We start from the raw sequence: 16,008 nt of genomic DNA, 5'->3' as shown, positions 1-16,008 counted from the left end.
TAAAATCTGACGCAGTAGCTTGGTTTCTTTCATTCTTGCATTTGTGGCCTGTCCATTTCAGGATGATGGCCTCGATGCTATTGTTTTAATTTAATATTGAGATCACATATTTTTGGTATCTTTTTACAATTATATTTTCATGTTCTTGAATTCCGGATGGATTTGACGAAAGCCTTCTTGACTCTATCTACATTTTCTGTTTCTGGTTCAGAATCTAATATGATTGTCTTTTCTGTTCTTGAAAATATTTTATAAGGTCCTATATAACAAGGACTTAACGAATGAGGAGTGATTTCTTTATTACCCACAAGGGGGCCAGTGGGGACATATAACAATTAGAAAAAAACAAAAACTTATGATAAAAATGAATGATAATGAAAATGAGCTACTTTATTTCATTATATTGGCTATGAAAGCCGTACATAGGTGGAGTAACTGCGGGCTGGACAAAGACATTGATGAGATGAATGATGAACACGATGATATTAATGGGAGAAGGCAGAAGTCTCCCGCCGAACTCTGCTTCTCTAAAACATTGTTCTTTTATAATTTACATATTTGAGGCAATAAACCTCTTAGCACAGTTTCTTATTGGACTCAAGCTCCTTACAATGAGGTACTAAGCCTCTTACTGCAGACGACACCATGTCCTTAAAATGAAGCACCTGCCTCTTACAACTCTTCTCATGGGCCACATGCCCCTTCAGTATGAGGCACTCATCCTCTTACAATCTTCCAACCCAAAGTGCCACTTAGGCACTCCAACAGTGCCACGATCGGAAGCACAATATATCCACAGGGAAGGAGTCCATTCAGGCTATGTCTCCTCCCTTGACAAACCCTGTAAAAAAGCTCTCCCAACGCCTCCTCTCACCTTCTGGAGAAAACCAAATATTGTTCCTCCATTTGTTCGAGGCTACAACTTCCTCCGTCGGTGGCACAATTCCCACCGATGGGGCTTTGGAACATGCCAGCACTGTGTATTAGCAATCGTTTTGTTTGGCCAGGACATACATTCATGGGTTACTCTGTTTCTCTGGCACGAAAAGAGTCTGGTAAAACCAGTAGAGATGTCACGGCAAATGTATTGGAATCAACTGAAATTGCAATGCAGAAGAATGTGATTTACCTATTTCCAAAGCAGACCCTGAGCAGTTTAAGGGGGCCTTTCGTCAAACGATGCTGTTGGGAGGCATTGACCTGCCCCTGCAGGTGCCAAGTTGCAAGCCCGACTGATTTAGGCTGGTTGACTTTTGCCCCAGCCACTGCTTCATATTTTTTTAATGGGGTCTTCTTCACGAGGTCGCTGCCCTTCATCAGACACGAGGATGGTGACTTCATCCACATATGCTGTTGCTCCCTTACCATAACGTAGATCATGCGGTCTTCCCCCACAGTCCCCAACCTCCTCAGCAGTGGATCAAGGGCTAATACATGCAGAAGCAGCAACACGGGGCAGCCCTGGCAAATTTAATGCTTGATTGCGAATTGTTTTGAGAAGAGACCGTTCACCTGGACGACTGATTCGATCAATGATATACATAGCATTGATCCAGCCATGGAAAGTCGAGCCCAGTCTGACCCCCACCAGATACCGATGGTCAACCGTATCGAATGCTGTAGACTGGTCTAAATTCACCAGTGCCCCACCCTTGCCAGGAATTTTTCCTACCTGCTCTATGGTGTAGCAAATGTGGTGAAGGTTGTAACAAGTGGGAAAAGGGATCTGCTTGCATCATGATGACAAGATGCTGTAAGGAAAGTATTTCCCAGCAGCGAAAGACCAGACCTGAGTCAATCAGAAACAGCCAGAATCATCTTCCTGAAACATTGCTGGATAAAATTTGCTAAGTTGAGGCAGAAATCTAGGGCAGTTTCTTTACAGCAAGGTGCAGACAATTGTTGCCTTCTTTGTTCACAGCGTTTACGTCTGCACAAAAAAACTTCTTTTAAAAAAAATGAAACTTTTAAATCCACACCATTCCTAATATCACTTTTAAATGTCAAGTCATACCCTAATTCAAACACAACTATGCTTTCCCATTGGACACCTCTTAAACTTCCTATGAGAAATAATGACTTTGTGCTGATAGAAGTAAATGAGAAAGAGTTATAATATATTATTATTCATAATTTACATTTGTTTTCTTATGGTAATCATAAATATAATAGAAAATAGCACAAATAAATAAATAGTTGATATACTGGAAATTCTTTCTCTCGAATATGTAGAGGCATATTTATATAATAAATATTGATCTACGTTATAATTGTTTTTTTTATGTGTTTTAACTTTGTTTTTTTTTTATGTATTTGAATTCTCAATGCAAATACTCTTAAACATACGGATTTCGAACCAATATTTTGTGATTTAGCATTCCTTGAACATAGAATTTCATGTGTCTTTTTGAAATATTGTACTCAAGTGGCTTATGTACAGAGATATGTATTGTTTATCAATCAAATATTGTATATAAGTCAAAACAAATTGTTGGCTTTGTCTTTTTCAAAAATGTTTATATTATAATGTAAATAAATTGTTAGATCGTCAATTGTATTTTTCTATTTAATTTATTATTTGTAATTTATACTCCTATGTCTGTGGTATTCAACTGCTGTACCTGTGAACTGGATGTTTTACACTCCATATAATTTTTTTTTCTTTTGTTACATTATATATATATATATATACACACACACACGTAAAAAGAACCCTTCATGTGTCGTTGATGCCAGTGTTGCCTGACTGTTTCCATGCCAGTGGCAAGGAAAAAGCATTCTAGCGTGGTCGTTGCCGGTGCCGCCTGACTGGCTCCTGTGCCAGTGAAATATAAAAAGCACCCACTACACTCTCATAGTGGTTCATGTTAGAAAGGGCATCCAGCCGTAGAAACCTTGCCAGATCAGATTGGAGCCTGGTGCAGCCTCCTGGCTTGCCAGCCCTCAGTCAAACCATCCAACCGACTCAGTGAGAACAAAGTCTGGCTGACCAGCTAGAACCTTGGCCAGAGGGAAAAATGAAGTTTACTGGCAGCAACTGTGAGACAACGTCCCACAACCCTACGAGCTCTAATTCTCTTCTCTTACAACATCATTCTATCTCTCTCTGTAGTTACTACTAAACATTGAAATAGGACACAAACACAAACTTTACTTCGCATGCTTTTGGATCTATCAGAACCTGTCCGTCGAGGCAAGGTATTGTAACATAATGGTAAACAAACACGTCCTTAAAACTTCAAGCATTGTTCATCTTTCACATCCTACAACTTGCCAGTATAACAACAAATTTTTATCGTCAAAACCGCTGACTCTGACATTTCATAATATTGTGTCCCTAATCCAACCTTACCCTTTACGACTGGTAACTACACAAATTATTATCGTTACATATATATATATATATATGTATATATATATATATATACACACGCACACACATACACCTTACAAACTGATTGGCGGCAAGAAGGGCATCCAACTGTAGAATCAAACCACAAATGAACCCATTAGCTTGCTTACCAACCACACGGTTCCGGGTTCATTCCCTCTGCGTGGCACCTTGGGCAAGTGTCTTCTACTATAGCCTCGGGCCCACCAAAGCTTTGTGAGTGGATTTGGGAGACGGAAACTAAAAGAAGCCCGTCGTATATATATATATATATATATATAATCATCATCATCATCGTTTAACGTCTGCTTTCCATGCTAGCATGGGTTGGACTATTTGACTGAGGACTAGTGAAACTGGATGGCAACACCAGGCTCCAATCTAATTTGGCAGAGTTTCTACAGCTGGATTCCCTTCCTAACGCCAACCACTCAGAGAGTGTAGTGGGTGCTTTTACATGTCACCCGCACGAAGGCCAGTCAGGCGGTACTGGCAACGGCCACGCTCAAAATTGTGTCTTTTATGTGCCACCCGCACAAGACTCAGTCCAGGGGCACTGGCAACGGTCTCGCTCGAAAATCCTACGAAGGCCAGTGAGGCGGTACTGGCAACGGTCACACTCAAAATGGTGCATCTTATGCGCTACCCGCACAAGAGCCAGTCCAGGGGCACTGGCAACGATCTCACTTGGCTTGCCGGGTCTTCTCACGCACAGCACATTTCCAAAGGTCTCGGTCAGTAGCCATCGCCTCAGTGAGGCCCAATGTTCGAAGGTCTTGCCTCACCACCTCAGCCCAGGTCTTCCTGGGCCTACCTCTTCCACGGGTTCCCTCAACTGTTAGGGTGTGGCACTTTTTCACGCAGCTATCCTCATCCATTCTCACCACATGTCCATACCAGCGCAATCGTCTCTCTTGCACACTACAACTGATGCTTCTTATATTCAGCTTTTCTCTCAAGATACTTACACTCTGACGGGTATGCACACTGACATTACACATCCAACGGAGAATACTGGCTTCATTCCTTGCGAGCTTACACATGTCCTCAGCAGTTACAGCCCATGTTTCACTGCCATGTAGCATGGTTGTTCATACACATGCGTCATACAGTCTGCCTTTTACTCTGAGTGAGAGTCCCTTTGTCGCCAGCAGAGGTAAGAGCTCTCTAAACTTTGCCCAGGCTATTCTTATTCTAGCAGCTACACTTTCAGCGCACCCACCCCCACTACAAACTTGGTCACCCAGATAGCGGAAGCTATCGACTATCTCTAGTTTTTCTCCTTGGAATGAGATAGAAGTTGTTTCCTGTTTGTTTACAGTGTTTATTGCGCTCCTTAAAATTATGGCTTTTAAGTGTTGATTTCTCAGCCCAAGAATTACAGCGTGATGTGCTGCTTGACTGGTCCCCCCCCCTCTCTCTCTCTCTCTCTCTTTATATATATATATGATGATGATGATGATGATCTTTTCTCCCGCCATGCCTCTGTCTACCCCTCCATCCTCTCTCTCCCCTTCGTAGTTTTTCCTTAAGGTCTTCAGGTTCTGGCTATATATAAATGAGAAACCCATTCTAAATTATCTCGCTGACGTACTACGACGAAATACCCAAGATGCAGATAAGATAGAGATTTTTATTTATTTACGGCCTCAAACATCTCAATACCTTGCGCTTTAGTTTTGCCCCCTATTATTTATCTTGTTTCTCTCCATGAAATTCAATTGAATTCAGTTGTTGTCTTAAATTCATGCTTATTCATTTTCTAAGCTTCCTAAATTCATGCTACGTTATATTCTAATCACCCAGAATTCATTGCTCTTTTAAAAAAATACGATTTATGCATTGTTGTCTCTCAAATATTTAAAATCTACAATTAAGAGCCCTATCTACTCGCTGGTGGTAACCCGCCCTCCCACCCCCTCCACCGGAAGTTCATTCGTCTGTCATCCCTCTGTCATCCCTCTGTCATCCCACCCCCTCCACCGGAAGTTCATTCCTCTGTCATCCCACCCCCTCCACCGGAAGTTCATTCGTCTGTCATCCCACCCCCTCCACCGGAAGTTCATTCCTCTGCCATCCCACCCCCTCCACCGGAAGTTCATTTCTCTGTCATCCCGCCCCCTCCACCGGAAGTTCATTCCTCTGTCATCCCACCCCCTCCACCGGAAGTTCATTCCTCTGTCATCCCACCCCCTCCACCGGAAGTTCATTCCTCTGTCATCCCACCCCCTCCACCGGAAGTTCATTCCTCTGTCATCCCACCCCCTCCACCGGAAGTTCATTCCTCTGTCATCCCGCCCCCTCCACCGGAAGTTCATCCCTCTGTCATCCTGTCAACCTCGGCTGTCTCCCGGAACCCATCTAGTGGCCTTGGCCATCCTCTCCCCTACCTTTGGGTAGCGCATTAAGGTTGAGAAATGTTTGCAGGTTGTAGGTACTGTTTTGCTTATGAATTCTTCCAATTGCAAGTTTTCTTTTCAGGTACACGACACTGCTTTTCCCCTTCCCAGGCTACAGGCCCACACCCCCAACACCCATACTGTTAGGATTGGCACTCTCAACGTCGGCACGCTGAAAGGTAGATCTGGTGAAATTGTTGAGATGCTTGAACGGAGATGCGTAGATATGTGCTGCATCCAGGAAGTAAGATGGAGAGGAGGTTCTGCAAGGTTCCTCACAGGCAAAGAACACAGGTACAAGATTTTCTGGGCAGGGAACACTGACGGGGTCGGGGGCGTAGGAATACTTCTAGCGGAGAAATGGGTGGATAAGGTAATCGAGGTCGTTAGAGTAAGTGACAGAGTACTTAAGATCAGACTAGTGCTTCATCATAGATTAGCTACTGTCATCTCAGCCTATGCACCTCAACCTGGGCTACCAGATGGTCTGAAAGACCAATTCTATGACACCCTCTTGCAAACTACCTCGTCGACGAGTGACAGGGACCTTCTCTTTGTGGCTGGAGACTTCAACGGTCATGTCGGACGTCGTGCTGGGGGCTTCCATGGCATACATGGAGGCTATGGCTTCGGTTCCCGCAACGAGGAGGGAACCAGACTGCTGGAGTTCTGTGATGCAACCAATCTTATGGTCTGCAATACCAACTTCAGGAAACCTGCCAGTCACCTAGTCACCTACCGCTCCGGCAGACACTCTAGCCAAATCGACTACATCCTCGCCAGAAATAGGGAAAGAGGGCGGCTTATAAATGCCAAAACCTACCCTGGCGAAGAATGTACCCCACAACATAGATTAGTAGTTAGCGACTTTGGGATCAAGGCAAAATGGGTGCCCAGAATTAGACAGGCTTGGAGAAGAAGGGTGTGGAAGCTTAAAGACCCTGCAAACGGACAGAGACTTAGAGACAAGTTACTTGAAGCATTTAACGAAATAGAAGGGGATATAGCATCATACAACGTGGAAGACAATTGGAGATTTCTGCGGGACAACCTGTTGAAAGCCACCGACCAGATTTGTGGGTGGTGTAAGGTCCCCTCCCAACCCAGAGTAACGTGGTGGTGGAACAAGGAGGTAGACAGGGCTATTAGACAAAAGAAACAAGCTTGGAAGGACTGGAAGAACGGTGGTAGCAGGGAATTGTACCAATGTGCCAGAAGGGAGGCTAGGCGACAGGTTTATTTAGCCAGAGGGGAAGCAGATAAGGAAAGATTTGCCAATGTTCTGCGCCGTGAGGACCAAAGACTCGAGGTATTTCGTGTTGCAAGACAGTGTAGGAGAGAGAATAGTGATGTTGTAGGAGAGAAATGTGTTCGCATGGATGATGGTACGCTTGCATTAAATGAGGATGCAAAGAAAGAGGTCTGGAGATGCCACTACGATAGATTGCTTAATAAAGAGAATGAATGGGAGAAAGAGAGCCTGCCTTATGTCGACCCAATAGAGGGACCAGCTATCCGAGTTGATAGTACCAGGGTAGATAAAGCAATTAAGAGTATGAAGACCGGGAAAGCCCCCGGCCCATCAGGAATCACTGCAGAGATGCTCAAAATATCTGGCAGTGTTGGCTATAGCCTAGTCACCCGTATTACGAACCAGGTGATACACGAAGGAGTCATACCCTATGACTGGTGTAGCAGCATCATAGTCAACTGCTACAAAGGTAAAGGGGACGCTTTAGATACAAATAATTACAGAGGCATCAAGCTGTTAGATCAGGTTATGAAAGTTACAGAGAGGGTCATAGCCCAACTAATTAGGGAGCGAATCAATTTAGATGAGATGCAGTTTGGGTTCGTGCCAGGTAAAAGCACTACTGATGCCTTATTTCTAGTGAGACAGTTGCAAGAGAAATACCTAGCCAAGGATAAACCTCTGTACCTGGCTTTCGTTGACATGGAGAAAGCATTTGACAGGGTCCCCCGATCCCTTATCTGGTGGTCAATGAGGAAACTTGGGATAGAAGAATGGCTAGTGAGAGCTGTGCGAGCCATGTACAGAGATGCGGCCAGTAAGGTGAGGGTTGGAAATGAGTACAGCAATGAATACCGGGTAGAGGTAGGGGTCCACCAAGGTTCCGTCCTCAGCCCCCTATTATTTACCATAGTCCTCCAGGCAATCACAGAGGAGTTCAAGACAGGTTGCCCCTGGGAGCTCCTCTATGCTGATGACCTTGCCCTAATTGCGGAGTCACTATCAGAACTAGAGGAGAAGTTTCAGGTGTGGAAGCAAGGTCTAGAATTGAAGGGCCTTAGAGTCAACCTAGCTAAAACCAAAATCCTAATAAGTAGGAAGGTAGATAAAACACAAACCCCTTCAGGTAGATGGCCCTGCTCAGTATGTAGAAAAGGAGTAGGTAGTAACTCTATAAGATGTACCCGGTGCAAGCTATGGACACATAAGAGGTGCAGCAACATCAAAGGCAGGTTAACTAGCAAGTTAGTTTTTGTTTGTGGCAGATGTTCAGGTGCAATAAAGACTGCAAACAAACAGGAAACAACTTCTATCTCATTCCAGGGTGAAAAACTAGAGGTAGTCGATAGCTTCCGCTATCTGGGCGACCAAGTTAGTAGTGGGGGTGGGTGCGCTGAAAGTGTAGCTGCTAGAATAAGAATAGCCTGGGCAAAGTTTAGAGAGCTCTTACCCCTGCTGGCGACAAAGGGACTCTCACTCAGAGTAAAAGGCAGACTGTATGACGCATGCGTACGAACAACCATGCTACATGGCAGTGAAACATGGGCTGTAACTGCTGAGGACATACGTAAGCTCGCAAGGAATGAAGCCAGTATGCTCCGTTGGATGTGTAATGTCAATGTGAATACCCGTCAGAGTGTAAGTATCTTGAGAGAAAAGCTGAACATTAGAAGCATCAGTTGTGGCGTGCAAGAGAGACGATTGCGCTGGTATGGACATGTGGTGAGAATGGAGGAGGATAGCTGCGTGAAAAAGTGCCACACCCTAACAGTTGAGGGAACCCGTGGAAGAGGTAGGCCCAGGAAGACCTGGGCTGAGGTGGTGAGGCAAGACCTTCGTACATTGGGCCTCACCGAGGCGATGACTACGGACCGAGACCTTTGGAAATGGGCTGTGCGTGAGAAGACCCGGCAAGCCAAGTAAGATCGTTGCCAGTGCCCCTGGACTGGTTCTTGTGCGGGTGGCACATGAGATGCACCATTTTGAGCGTGGCCGTTGCCAGTACCGCCTGACTGGCTCCTGTAGGATTTTCGAGCGAGATCGTTGCCAGTGCCCCTGGACTGGCTTGTGCGGGTGGCACATAAAAGACACCATTTCGAGCGTGGCCGTTTTCGTGCGGGTGACACGTAAAAGCACCCACTACACTCTCTGAGTGGTTGGCGTTAGGAAGGGCATCCAGCTGTAGAAACTCTGCCAAATCAGACTGGAGCCTGGTGTTGCCATCCGGTTTCACCAGTCCTCAGTCAAATCGTCCAACCCATGCTAGCATGGAAAGCGGACGTTAAACGATGATGATGATGAACATCTGCCACATACAAAAACTAACTTCCTAGTTAACCTGCCTTTGATATTGCTGCACCTTTTATGTGTCCATAGCTTGCACCGGGTACGTCTTATAGAGTTACTACCTACTCCTTTTCTACATACTGAGCAGGGCCATCTACCTGAAGGGGTTTGTATTTTATCTACCTTCCTACTTATTAGGATTTTGGTTTTAGCTAGGTTGACTCTAAGGCCCTTCGATACTAGTCCTTGCTTCTACACCTGAAACTTCTCCTCTAGTTCTGATAGTGACTCCGCAATTAGTGCAAGGTCATCAGCATAGAGGAGCTCCCAGGGGCAACCTGTCTTGAATTCCTCTGTGATCGCCTGGAGGACTATGATAAATAGGAGGGGGCTGAGGACGGAACCTTGGTGGACCCCTACCTCTACCCGGAATTCATTACTGTACTCATTTCCAACCCTCACCTTACTGGCAGCATCTCTGTACATGGCTCGCACAGCTCTCACTAACCATTCTTCTATCCCAAGTTTCCTCATTGACCACCAGATAAGGGATCGGGGGACCCTTTCAAAGGCTTTCTCCATGTCAACGAAAGCCAGGTACAGAGGTTTATCCTTGGCTAGGTATTTCTCCTGCAGCTGTCTTACTAGAAATATGGCATCAGTGGTGCTTTTACCTGGCACGAACCCAAACTGCATCTCATCTAATTTGACTCTCTACCTAATTAGTTGGGCTATGACCCTCTCCATAACTTTCATGACCTGATCTAACAGCTTGATGCCTCTGTAATTATTTGTATCTAAAGCGTCACCTTTACCTTTGTAGCAGTTGACTATGGTGCTGCTACACCAGTCATTGGGTATGACTCCTTCATGTATCACGTGGTTCGTAATATGGGTGACTAGGCTGTAGCCAACACTGCCAGATATTTTGAGCATCTCTGCAGTGATTCCTGATGGGCCGGGGGCTTTCCCTGTCCTCATACGCTTAATTGCTTTATCTACCCTGGTACTATCAACCCGAATAGCTGGTCCCTCTGTTGGGTCGACATACGGCAGGCTCTCTTTCTCCCATTCATTCTCTTTATTAAGCAGTCTATCGTAGTAGCATCTCCAGACCTCTTTCTTTGCAGCCTCATTTAGTGCAAGATCTCTCTCTGTAGTTACTACTAAACAATGAAAGAGGACACAAACACAAACTTTACTTCGCATGCTTTTGGATCTTTCAGAACCTGTCCGTCGAGGCAAGGTATTGTAACATAATGGTAAACAAACATTTCCTTAAAACTTCAAGCATTGTTCATCTTTCACATCCTACAACTTGCCAGTATAACAACAAATTTTTATCGTCAAAACCACTGACTCTGACATTTCATAATATTGTGTCCCTAATCAAACCTTACCCTTTACGACTGGTAACTACACAAATTATTATCGTTACATATATATATATATATATATTTATATATATATATATACACGCACACACATACACCTTACAAACTGATTGGCGGCAAGAAGGGCATCCAACTGTAGAATCAAACCACAAGTGAACCCATTAGCTTGCTTACCAACCACACGGTTCCGGGTTCATTCCCTCTGCGTGGCACCTTGGGCAAGTGTCTTCTACTATAGCCTCGGGCCCACCAAAGCCTTGTGAGTGGATTTGGTAGACGGAAACTGAAAGAAGCTCGTCGTATATATATATATATATATAATATATATATATATATATATATATATATATATATATATATATATATATATATATATATATATATATATATATATGTGTATATATATATATATATATATATATATATATATGTGTGTGTGTGTGTGTGTGTGAAACAGGTAAAAGAGAGTAAAGATTATCTATATATATAAAAATGAGAATGTGTGTCTGTCTGTCTGTCTGTCTGTCTGTGTGAATCCCTAAAACTCGAGAACTACACAACCAATTCCATTCAAATTTTACACATGCCTTACTTAGGGTTCCAGTTGTGTTTTAGTCAAAAAAAATTATTAACTTGTTGCAGAGTTCGAGCACACGGCAACATAATATCTCCTCCACTATTACGTGTCAAAAGTGAAACAAAAACACTCATGTCAAATACTTTCACTTTAAAAATGAAACTATTCCACTAACTGAAACAATCACATTTCGATACTGTAGTGACAGATACTTTCACAGAGAGAGAAAGAGAGAGAGAGAGAGACAGAGAGAGAGAGAGATATGTATACATATACATGTATATGTACACCATTTCGATACTGTAATGACAGATACTTTCATAGAGAGAGAGAGAGAGAGAGAGAGAGAAAGAGAGAATGAGAGAGAGAGATGTATATGTATACATATAGATGTACACGTATATGTATATATATATAGATCTATATACATGTATATGTATACATATGTGTAGATGTATATATATATATATATATATAGATGTACATGTAATATGTACACATATATACATATATACATGCATACAGATATCTATACATATATACACCCATCACACACACATACACATGCACACAAACACGCACATTAGTCATTTGTTTTCTTATCCAAAACTACGTCAAAAGTACTGAATGGATCTTTATGAAATTTGGAAATTATATTCTTTGCATAACGGCCATAGCTCCTATGAAAATTCATATATTTTTGATGTTGATGAAATTTTAACCCGAACATAACAGATGAGCATTATTTAGAAAATGATGTCACACGTTATCGAGGCTATCATTCTTTCTGGATTTGCAAAAGGGGATGACGTCTTTATTCCAAGAATTCCTCTTACTCCATCAGGATCAGACATTCCTTTTACATTCAGAAGACTACAATTCCCCCTTCGTGTGACTTTTGCCATGTCCATAAACAAATATCAGGGTCAAACACTGTCTGCAGCTGGTCTTCTCTTGGAAGAGCCCTGCTCCTCACATGGACAACTGTATGTTGGCTGCTCAAGAGTGGGCAGCAACAAAAAACCTATTTGTATATGCTCCACAAGGGAAAACAAGGAACATAGTTTACAATGAGGTGTTATAATCACAACAGCAAGAAAGTATGTACATGATCACCTTCTTTAACGAAACTTCATTGACTTTCATATATTTATATTGATATACATATATATATATACGTGTGTTTGGGTGCGTGTGTGTATATACATCTCTATATATAAAGATGATGCGTAGTCTAGACGGCGTTTTTAGATTTCATTATTCTCTTTAACCCGGGCAACGCCGGGTATTTCTGCTAGTATATATATATATATATATATATATGTATATCTGCCTATCTGTCTGTCAGTCCATCCCCCTATCTATCTGTCTGACTGTCCGTCAGTACACCCATCTGTCTGTCTATATGTCGGCTGTTTGTTACGTTGACTTCCGTAAGCTGAAGTCATTTTTCTCTGTTAAAAAGCTGCCCAACAACTTTTGCCTGGCCTCAAGCGAGGCTTTCACCCTTTAAAGGGTGAATTTTCGAATTTTAAAACATTTCATAAAAATGTTTTTCATCTGTCTAGAAAAATGAACAGCCTTTCTAAGACTGCCAAGTGTTTCGGTCTTTAAATTAAAATTGGGATTTCCACCATTGCCGCCGACGAGGCAGACTTCAAATAACACTCAACACATTGAGACACTGTCACACTCACCCTTTTGAATAAGCACAATACACATACTGATCCAAGTGGGAAGGGGAGGCAGAAACAACGAAGACACTGATGAAACAACGAGCAGCAGGGCAACCCCGACTATCACTTCTCCTCTCACCACTACTCTCACTTCCGTCCTGAAAACTGCCATCACCGAACAACAAACAATGTCACGGACAAACTAAATGATTTTGCTTCTGTTTGAATGCAAAAGAAATATTTAAAGTCCTTCTCAAAGGAAGAACTTCTACAATGTAAACAATTATTATACAAAGAAGACAAAACCATTAAACTGAACACCTCACACAGCATTTTGTAAGACATCCCCACCCCAAAAAAACCCCATTATTTACAAAACCCTGAACATAAAAAATAAGATATTAGAAGGGGCCACTTAAGAAACAGTTGGGAAATGTGTACAGGCCATAATGAGCATTCAAAACATATATTGCAAGAGTGTAAAGATTTGCCTGGATCGAGGTTCGATTTGATACGGAAGAACGGGCAAAGGGACACTCGACAAAAAGTGTTTGGATTGCAGGGGATTTCTAAGGATTCCCACTTACCTTGGTTATCGGGTGACAACGGTAAAAATTAAAAGATGAATGGCAAATGGCCATGGAGGGGGGGGGGGAGAAGAAAAAGGGGAAAGAAAAGAGACATAAAATCAAACAAAGCAGGGAGGGTTCACCGCTCAGAAGAGCAAAACTCCCACACAAAATAAAAAAGATTGACAGCAACACTACAAACACACGAATACCAAATGGCCCCACGAAAGTTGATAGCAATAAACACAAACAATTCAGACCTAATGTAATACACCAACAGAAGTGAATGTGAAAACAAACAATCACCCATGCACAACACAAAAAAACCTCCTTCACGTGACACAAAACATACTGAAATCTCTCTACCTTGATGCAGGAGGGAGATTTCAAAAGTAATTAACAGGAAAAAAAAAATGGACAAAAAACATTCTGAGAAATGATTTTGAGGAGGGGAACAACCAACCTTCAAACAGTGACTCTCTCTCTCTCTCTCTCTCTCTCTCTCTCTCTCTCTCTCTCTCTCTCTCTCTCTCATTCTTTTCCTTTTGTTTGTAAAACACAACTTTCGATAGGAACATGCTTAGAATAGGTTGTATAAATGTGCGTGGCTTGGGGTCCCCATGGAAACAAGGCTGTCTGTTAAATGAGATCGAGTCACAGAATAGACATATAGCCATCAGTGAGACCAGACTCCACAACCCACGGTCTCCCCAACACATGTTCAGCAGACAATTTGACGTTTGTTTTTCTCCGTGTCTGCCAAGAATGGGAGGAGGTGGTACCATGGTGCTTTTAGGAAGAGTCTGGACCTCAAAGTAAGAGCAATATTCCTAGACCCGGAGGGTAGGCTGGTCGTTTTGGATGTCAATGGTGTGCTTTTCGACCGATAACAATTTATGCACCGTCCTTAACAGGTCAGCTGGATTTCTTTCGACGTCTAGAGGTTTTCCTGGGAACGTCTCGACTTTTACTTTCAGTGGGGGATTGGAACGCTACCTTGGACATGCAACTAGACTACGTGGGTAGAGATAGAAATAGAAGGGGATGTAAATGCTTCAAAGACCCACTCAGACATTTCCAACTGTCTGATAGGTACCGACTGGACCACTTGAATGCACTAAAGTGGACATGGACCAATCGCATCGGGCCATCCTGATCATAGTTAGATAGTGTTCTACAGGACAGTGGATAGGGATAGTGTAGGTTGTCCACAGTTTCATATAGTCAGCTACACAGGTCATAAATTTGTGACTTGTATGTTTGACTTAGATAAGAGTCATAGGCAGGGCCCCAGTTACTGGAAACTAGATGCGTTATTCACGGCGTGCCAGGCTTACAGAGACCGGATTAGCACACTAGTTAAGAGGGCGTTGACGGGCACCAGCATCAACAATAGATGGTGGTATGCCCTAAAGAAAGCAATTAAAATAGACTCGGTTAGGTATAAAAAGGCTCTGGTGATAGATCGAAATAGAATAGAGGGAGACCTAGTTAAGAAATTAGAAGAGGCACATACATGTGGCATCATGTCCAATGTGTTGGCAGTGAGGTTGGCCCATGACCAACATTTCAACGCCAAACACGAAGGATATGTTGTCAGAGCTAGGATGAGTGCTCTGGGAAACGAAGGAGTTGGAGCCACCTGAGAGGTCCAAGTGGCAGAGGCGCAACAAGGCAACAAAGCCACCATTCGGTCTCTGACAGATGAACAGGGGCGCGAATTACTCGAGCCCGAAAGGATGTGTGAGGCCTTTCAACAGTAATTTGCCCGACTGTACGGGACAACTGGTGGGTCAGAATGCAGGGTGGACTTTAGTGCCTACCTGCATGGCTTGGAGTGTATGTGGTGCAATGACAGGCTGGGCTTGGACGGTCTGCCTTACGAGCCTTATTGTCATATTCCAGACTTGTTTGGAGGCATTTTGGCTGCAGTCTACTGTCACTGGCATCAAAATGGGAGTATCCGCAGTTTTGTGAGGTGGGGAGCGGTGGTAGCGTTAAAGAAAGATCCAAACAAGGAGATTGTTATAGATCATTTTCAGCCCATCACTCTGCTCAACGCAGATTTGAAAATTTTGGCCACGGTGCTAGCCGAGAGGTTGGAGCTTATCGTTGAGACGCAAACATGCGCTGTGCCGGACAGGAGTATCCATGACAACTTCCATCTGATGCGTTACATCATAGACAGGGTAGTTAAGGAATCGTGCATGGTTGGGGGCACCGATCAGTTTGAATCAATCGAATGCTTTCGATAAGGTTGACCATCGTTACTTAGAAGCTGTCCTTAGGGCACTGGTTTTGGTTCCTTGCCTGAGGTCACCGTGGTCTTTTTCGCAGACTCCTCTTTCCACAGATAAACTTAATTTGTTTTACCATTTTACTCCACTTTATTTTGCTGTTTACACGCCCCAAACTTTTTTAATCGTTTTTTTTTTCCTTTCTTTCTTTCGAATAGAAAAGTTCT

General features: G+C 43.2%; 2 protein-coding genes across 5 annotated transcripts in view; one reads left to right on the top strand and one right to left on the bottom strand.

The window, feature by feature from the left end:
• Window positions 1-16,008, top strand: part of LOC149134280 (uncharacterized) — an 880,637-nt gene that overhangs the window by 208,524 nt on the left and 656,105 nt on the right. The window lies entirely within an intron of this gene.
• LOC149134287 (uncharacterized) overlaps window positions 1-16,008 on the bottom strand; it is a 227,343-nt gene that overhangs the window by 111,857 nt on the left and 99,478 nt on the right. The window lies entirely within an intron of this gene.

The sequence above is a fragment of the Octopus bimaculoides genome, chromosome 8, assembly GCF_046866305.1.
Source record: "Octopus bimaculoides isolate indiv1 chromosome 8, ASM4686630v1, whole genome shotgun sequence".
Lineage (NCBI taxonomy): Eukaryota > Metazoa > Mollusca > Cephalopoda > Octopoda > Octopodidae > Octopus > Octopus bimaculoides.
Note: the sequence above shows the minus strand (reverse complement) of the source record. Positions and strands in the feature narration are given on the sequence as shown.